The sequence below is a fragment of the Lutjanus erythropterus genome, chromosome 2 (genome assembly GCF_056507025.1).
Source record: "Lutjanus erythropterus isolate fLutEry1 chromosome 2, fLutEry1.hap2, whole genome shotgun sequence".
NCBI lineage: Eukaryota > Metazoa > Chordata > Actinopteri > Lutjaniformes > Lutjanidae > Lutjanus > Lutjanus erythropterus.
The window spans coordinates 1,271,291-1,280,073 of record NC_139318.1 but is presented as its reverse complement, the minus strand read 5'-3'; the positions used below and the strand labels follow the sequence as shown (position 1 = coordinate 1,280,073).

Below are 8,783 nucleotides of genomic sequence, written 5' to 3'. Positions count from 1 at the left end.
AACTCAGGAGGATGTTTCTGCATTTGGCCCTTAGGGAGTAGGAAGATTTGTCCATTGCACTATGTAGTAAGAGGAAAAGAAATGTAAAGCCCTTCTGTGGGTCACAACAGTTTTTTATGTTTTCGTGTTCTAACAGATCTCTATTGCTCTCTGTGGAGGAAATGTCTCTTGCAGACACTAATTTGTATTTTATGTTGTGGATCAAACATGAACAGAGTGGAGATTTCAGTAATGTTTGAACATGTTCATTTTCTGGCTGACATTTGAGCAAGTTTCTCAGAGAGATACATTTTTGTATGTATATCTTGCTGCATTTTACTCATGGATCAAGAATGGATCAAGGTGTAGATGTTGATCAAGTCACCTAGAGAGTTGTTTTTTCCCCCTCAAAGAAAGGATGCTCTTTTCTTTTTTTTGTTTAGGAGTGTGTGAAAGCTTTTTTGTCTGCATGTCCCAGAGGAAGAATTCTCATTTCTTACACTATTTAGTAAGAGGAAAAGAAATGCATCACCCTTCTGTGGGTCACACCACCTTGTTTTCATTTTCTGACTTATTTCTATTGCTCTGTTTTGAGGAACACTAATCCATGTGATGTTACAGAGAAATTGTCAATAGAGTGGACATTTCAATAATGTTTCAATGTTTTCATTTTCAACATTTTGAGCAAGTTTTTTTTTTGTTTGTTTTTATGAATCTCTTTCTGCAATTTACTGCAGCAACTCTGAACATTCACTCAGAATGGACTCTGTTGAACTCGGAGAGTTATTGTTTTTCCCAAAAGGAAAGATGCTCTTCTTTTTATGTATTATATTATTATTTATGTGTGGGAGAGTGTAATTTCAGATTGTGAGCAGCCCCAAGCAAAAGTGTGTTAAGACTATTTTTTTTAACATGTCCCAAGGAAGGTCTTTTTTGACGTCTCGACATCCATTGACACTTATTTTGAAGCAAGGCTGGTTGGAGTTGGGACTTGTTGGGGTTTTAATAAAGGTCCTTATTGAATTGTCTTTTCAGCTATTTTTTCATGTGTTAATATTTAAGTTTGGCTAATTCTCATGTAGATTCTTTGTAGATATTAGTTTGCTTAAATATTTTAAATCTAGCAATTTCTGTAAACTCAAGTAACTTGGCAATAGAGCATGAGAAAAAAATAATAATGTGTCCCTAACTTGATAAAATAAGTTCAACCAACATCTTTTTTAGTTCTCTTAAGCAACGTTTTCCAGTCCACATTACTTGATACAGAAAGTTGAGTCAACAAATCGCGAGTTTTATCAATTATGTATTCCATGTTGAGCCAACTTGATTCACAGTTGTAGGAACTTGATAAAATAAATTCAACCAACATCTCTTAAAGTTATCTCAAATAATATTTTCAAGTTCAACTTACTTGATACAGGAAGTTGAGTCAACAGACTGCATGTTGTATCAACTCATGTTTTGAAGTATAATAAACTTGACACTATAAGTTGACTCAAATTAACTCAGTCAAAGCAACAAGATGACTTGAATTAGTTAAGATGAGTCAACTAATCTTTTTTTTACATTGTGGTCACCATTTTGTCAGTATTCACCGTGTACCGAGCCATCCTGAAGAAGAGACAAGGAAGAATTTTAATGTTAAGAGTACTGTCAGAAATAGCTGGTAGGAGACCACCGCGTCGTTCTCCATGTGTATGGGAACGAAGGCGTGTAAAGGACTTCTGGGAAGTAGTTGTTCAGCAGCATTTCACCCACGAACTCTGGCTGAAACATTTCCGTATGTCAAGAGCCACATTTTACGATCTTTGTCACACAACTGGACCATTTGTAGGACCATTTGTTCTTAGCCATCGACCACCTGTGCCAACAGAGAAAAGGGTTGCCATCGCTATATATAAGCTTGCATCATGTGCGGAGTACCGTGTGGTCAGTGAAACTTTTGGCGTGAGCAAAACTACAGTCCATCGTTGCGTGTGTGCCACATGTGAAGCCATAAAATCAAAGATGATGGCCCAGTGCATCACATTCCCCAACATGGCAGAAGGGCAACAAATCGCGGAACGTAACCACCTACTCCACCATGTACCACAAGTATACAGCTCAGTGGATGGAACACACATCCCAATACTTGCTCCAGCAATTGGGTATAGGGATTATGTGAATCGAAAGGGATGGCCTTCTATTGTGCTCCAGGTGGTTGTTGATGACCAGCTGCTCATCCGTGATGTCTGTGTTGGCACCCCAGGCAGCGCACATGATGCAGCGATATTCAACACATCCAGTCTGTTGAGGTAAATTGTGAATTACACTCACCTGTCCTGTAGTAATCAGCTCTCAAGTTTCAGTTCTCTAATCAATTACCCCAGATTAACAGGATTAAATGTTTTTCATACACTCAATTATACATATATATTAATACATATGCACATACACACTATATAGTGTGTGTGTGTGCATATGTATAAATATATAAGTATATATGTACAATTTAGTGTATGAAATACACTAAATCATGTAAATATGTGTGTATACATATATTTATATATGTGTGTATGTATATGTAGGAGGAGGAGAGTGGGATCCTGTACTCCCTGATAATCCTTAAAGCAATGATTCTATAAAAAAGTTTTTGTGAACAATGTACCAAACCCCCCTTACTGTATATTCACTATACACAAAAAATACAGAGTGCATGTACCAAGACCCATGAAAACAAATATTAACCTTACAGTCTGGGCTTAATCAGGTGTGTGTGTGTGTAGACTGATATAAAATCAAAATGTGCTAAGATTTTTTTTTCCATACTGCACAGCCCTAGGATTGATTACAACTAATATTCATCATCACTACATTACAGATTTCCAGAAAGACACCCCCAAGCTTCAACGGAAATACAGTGAGTCCAGGTACCGCTTCTTATTGCTGGGGACCCTGCTTATCCTCTATTGCCCTGGGCCCTGTTTCCCAGAGCCTTCGTAACACTACGTGCGTCGTAAGTTGTGTTTTAAGGTCTCCCTTAAGGTTGTCCCAACTCTGGGAAACAGCCCGTAACCTTAAGGGAGACCTTAAAATACAAGTTACGACGCACGTAGCGCTACGAAGGCTCTGGGAAACAGGCTGGCTGATGAAGGGATTCTCAGGGCCCAACCTTTCAGTGGAAAAACAGATCTTCAATGAGCAACTGAGCAGAGTAGGTGTCAAGGTATGCGTTCAGTCACCTGAAGTCAAGATGGAGAGTCCTTGCCAAGCATTCAGACATCCACCAGTTGTTCATGCCAATGGTAGTAGTTGCATGTTGTGTGCTGCATAATCTGTGTGAGAAGGACAAGCGTTTACCTGTACCTGCAGCACTACCAGTCTGCCAGCCCATTCTCCCTGAGCAGCCACCTCGCAGAGCTTGTCAGGGGTTGTTAAAGGGATTTTGTGAGTCATCACATTCAGCTGATTCATAATCTTAATGTAAAACTATAATAAGCCCTGGCTGTAACCTAGGGGACTTTGGAGAAAATTTTAATAGTATTTAATGAATATTTAATAGTCAGTGTCTTATTATGAACATCTAATTTAATTTTACAAGAAAAGTTGCAAAAATGTTTGTGAATGCTGTCAGTTACAGTTCTTAGAAAGACTGAAAATCGGAATCAGCCAAAATCTGAATCGGCAGGTCAGACCCTTAGAAAAAACAGAAATCGGAATCGGCTAAGAAAATTGCAATCGGTGCATCTCTACTTACCAGATGTTGTCATATACTTACTAGTACATAATACTAGTTTGTGTTATATAAGCTGACACCAAATGGTCTTGACAGATACAAAAACTTATACTTTTCAATTGTCATTTTTGGCCACATAACGCATTTAAGCAAAGTTGCAAACATTACTAACACTTTTAATTTTGCCTCTGACATCCTCAACAAAATGGTGTACATCTGCGTCTCTGGAGATAAAGGTGCCATCAAAATATGGCTCTTCTGACCTTAATGGGATAAGAAAAAAGATGATGTTCATCAGCCTCAGACATTATTTTTTCAGTTTATTTTACAATGTACTACAAAGTAAATCAACTAACCCTTTTGACTGCCGAAATCGATATTGTTTTGTGTTGCCATCTGCACAGAGGGCAAGCATGTTTGGTGTACATGCTGGGCAGGTTAACTGTTCCACATTAGCCATTCTGTCACATTGGTACTGGCAGAATGTGTATTCAACAAAGCTTCGTTGGAAAACATCTCCATGTATTTTCCCAGCCTGTTGATTAGTAAAAAGTCAAATGAAATAGCTACACTAATATTATCTTATCTCAACTCAGGCAACTTTCATCCACACTGAACTTACCCTTCCAAAGTGAACAGTCCTCCTCTCCAACAGCCGCAAAAATGCTTGTCTTGACAAACTTGGGGCAACAGTTTTCATTTCTTCGAACGTGCTGAAGACATCCATCGAAAACAATGTGTCAGCATGCACAGTTGCTGGCCTATATCCACTCTTTATAAGGTCTCCCTGGTCAGGTGTCCATTGTGCCAGACACAATCTGCACAGCAGATCAGGCATGTGCAAATCATACTGGCCTAAAAACAAAAAGCAGTACATTAAATTGCTGGTTATTTTGAGACACACCACAGGGCAAAAAATTAAAATTAAAATATAAAGCTACAGGTCATGCCATTAATGCAAACCAAAATGACTGCTCTGCCAGCTGACTCTGTGATGTTTCCAAGGTCACATTTGCAAATCAGGGAGGGTCTCACTGTTGGCAATAGACGTTCTGAAATGAGAAGATTAATAACTAGGGAGAAGCCTTAAAAATGCATCAAATTAAGATTAGAATCTAAGAAGAAGAACATGACTTAAAAAAAAAAAAAAAAACTTTACCAAAACAGATTAACAAACTACCTTGACTGGCAAATGAATACATGCCATCCTTTTTGACACAGCAAACCGTTGGCATGATGGGCTTGTAAATCCCCTCTATGCATGAGTCCCTGTTATGGAGTGTGAACTTAGTGTGAACTTCGTGTGAACTTGTACGTCACACTCCATACACAGCCACTCATCTGGCATACAGTCTCTGCAGCAAATGATGGCAGGGGATGTGCAATAGCTGCATGTTTTTTTCTGGAACGTCGTTGCAGGACAGCAAACAGTTAATGTGATGGACCCTTGCTTTCCACCACTCATCCTGGGCTGCGGTTTGGCACAAGCTCCATGATGAAGACGTTGAAGGCTGTTCCAATGACTGTTCTGCTGAGGTAACAATGTTCCTCAACCTCTGCATCTCAGTGTCTGAAAGACAGAGAAAATAAAATGAACATTCCTGTCATGCTTTGCGCTAACTCAGTTAATTACAGTAAAGTGCAATCTTACCAAATAAGTATTGAGAGCAGTTGTCTTGGCTCACTGTGGGAACCTTCTCAGACTCCTCACTGGGAGCCACAGAAACTGAGAAGATACATAGAAAGGAAAGAAATAAAAAAAAAACAAAAAAAAACATCTGTTATAGGCATAAAATTCAATGTTTGTATGATAGACTGTAATTGTGCTGCACATTTAATTGAAATATTGATATCCCATATGACCAAGTGCAATATCTAAGTCGCAGAAGTGTCAATATTTTGGAAAAAAGTGTGAGAAAACCTCATTATAATTAAGTACTGTAATGCAGCAGAGATGGCCTGATGAGCAAATCTTGTTGTCCAGATGACACAAAACACGTTTGTATGGCACAGACCTCAATAAATGTCACATCAACTATCATAAATGGCTGTCATAATAATCACAAATTTTCCAGATAAAATTCCCTTCAATTTGCTTTATTGTAGAAAATACAAAGCTAGCGTCTTCCGGTTAGGGCACACCTAACCTTTAGAGTTGTGTATCAGTTCAACCATGCTTCAAATTGTCCATTTAAAATAAAGGCATGGATAATTACCAGGTCTGACAGGTAATTAGGTCCATGACTACCTAAAAGTTTTTTAATGTAGTTTTTCTCAGCACTTGAAGATCAAAAAACATAATAGTAAGACAAAACATAGAAAAATAAAAGGGTTCTACTGCAGGTTTGATGGACGACCATAGTGATTTGGATCTTATGGTTCCATCTCCTTACCAGAGGAATGGGACAACACATCCAGGAACTAAATATGTGCTTCAAACTCACTACTTGCTTCATTTTGACTTCATTTATCTTGTTTCCAGACCTGTATCAAATACACATTGTAAAATAGATGAAATTGATAACATATGGAACAGATCCAACCTGTGACCTTTCTAATGGCACAATTTAACATATTTAAATGACATCAATAATACAACAATATTATTAAATACAGGGAATAGACACCCTATTAATTCTCACCATGTACAAACATTAGGGACATGAATGTGTACTGGTGTTTCAAATATGAAAAAACACGATTAAATTAAATGACATAGGGCTATATGTTAGCTGAATTTTGAATACAAAGGAGATGGTTACTCAGTATTACCCATTTGAGGTGGGTAATAACAAGTAATCTTGCAAAACATGAACCACCTGTATCTGAAGCACGTGTCCTTGTCTCTCCACTTCTGCTTCTTTTTACTGATGGACGTCCTTCTGCATCTCTCTCCACCCAGTGGACTTGAAATTTAGTGCCGGATGCTTTGTCCTTGGCCTTCTTTGCCTTGCATGACAGAAAGTGAACATTGTACGATAACACTTAAAGACATTCAACTCTTGAGAAGTTCCATACAAATTTCACTCTCTAATTCACACACTTTAGTATCATCACCAATACTGCAAGATTACTAAACATACTCACTTTTTCTTGAGCCAAAACCATGTCTGCAAGGAAAATAGCATCCTCTGCTTTGCCTCTGTCTTGTTGATCAGCCATTTCAGACAGACAGATCGGCAGGCAGACAGATGGACAGATGGACAGATGGACGGACGGGCGGATGTCTGTACAGACAGACAGACAGACAAATTGATGGATAGAGAGAGAGAGAGAGGGAGAGGGAGAGAGAGAGAGATTGTGTTTGTGTATATGTGTGTGTGTGTGTGTGTGTGTGTGCGTGCGTGTGTGTGTGTGTGTGTGTGAGAGAGAGAGAGAGAAGCAGTAAAAGAACAGTATAGGAGTGGCTCTTAAAAGAGCTGTTGGTTTGTTTTAATAAGAAGGTACAGGTGGCAGATATAGGAATAACAGCAAGAGCTGTTAGAAGAAAAAAAGAACATGGTCACTTCTCTTATAATATATATGACTTATTGGATTTCTTATATTATAAATGCAGAACTGTAACAAAATAAATGACTCTGCTCAATGTAAAAATTGCTTTAGGGTCTGTATGTAATCATGTTCAACATGTTCACTGCATGGATGTTAGCAAAATAAAGGACAGGAGCTATTTGAGGACAGTATAGATCTACTAAACTGAGCTGAATTAATTGAAATTAATCCATTCACCATCTAAACAGCAGGACAATCCTCTTAACAGAAAGCTTGTGACTGTTATTAACTTGTTGCATGAAAATGTGTAAAACAGGAGAAGAGTGGAGACCCTGCACCACAGAATAGAGTTGACAGGACACTGGACACAGACAGGCTCATCTTCGCGTCACATTTCGTCATCAACAAGGCAGTGGGATTCATCTACTCCACGTTGCTATAGTAACATATGATGCCTGTGGAGCGACTGTTTATTAAACTACTCTACCATTAATGCATTTATCAGCAACTTAACAGTAACTTTAAAACGAGCTCCACAGCCCACACATGCACATATAACGTTACAGGAAGGTGAAAACGACATTAGGACTTTTTAAATGGACCTTGGCCGACCAGACCTAAATTGATAAAAAGATGACAGGATCCTGGTGGGTTAGATGGCGTCACGTCCACGCACCATCCTGTAATATGTTCAGACTTAACAGTAACCCAGGCGCTGCTTTAACTCACTCTACTTTAACAAAAATTAACATAAAGCTATAAAAGAGAAGACTTTTTCAGCTGACGTTAGCTGTAATGCTAGCATAAATGCTAAAAGAGCTTATTGAACAACATTACTTCTCCAGACGACCACCAGCTCTACTACCTAATGAAATGTAATTAACATGATAAAACTTACAGTCAACCTCAAACATCTCAGACAACAGCCATTAACAAATAAAAAATAAAGAAATCTGCCACATATCTTCATCTTACCTGGCAGAGAGGGGGCTGGGAATAATCTGTATATTTCCTGCGGTCCGTAGGCATCGGATAAATTATCGCCCCCTGCTGGTGCCGCACTTTCAAGGAGGCATGTGCTTTACACACCTAGGCGAGGTTAACTGTCACAAACTGACATGGAATCCCCTATGGACCAGCGGGTGAATTACACACTTGGCCATGATACTGGGTTGGGTACTCAGTGTAAAACTTTAAGGAGAAACACTGCTCTAGATCAGTGGTGAAATGTTACTATTAGAGCCGGGACTTCAGTTCTACCAAAACTCAGCCAGAAACACCAAAACTGCAGCAAAATATAAAAAGATTTTGCTGGAATAAGTGGCAGGCAGCAGGTAGCTTGTGACATGTTTGTAATGTGTAGTTGCTATGAACAAAAATCCCAGTAGAGGGCAGCAAACATCACACAGCTGCAGAATAAGTAAGTAATTAAGTGAGTGAGTGTTTTTTTCTAAAGTTTTCTGTACTTAAACTTGTTTTAAACAGTAGAAAACTGCCAAATAGTCTTACTATCATTTGGATAAGTTATAATTCAGTTTGTGTTTGATATTAAGAGCTGTAATAATCTATATGAATCATTCTGAGTTTCTTATCTCTC

The 8,783-nt window shown here is 38.6% G+C and overlaps 1 pseudogene; it reads right to left on the bottom strand.

Moving 5' to 3' along the window:
• Positions 1-1,563: 1,563 nt before the first annotated feature.
• On the bottom strand, positions 1,564-6,856 carry LOC146331002 (uncharacterized; annotated as a pseudogene).
• Between the last annotated feature and the right edge of the window lie 1,927 nt (positions 6,857-8,783).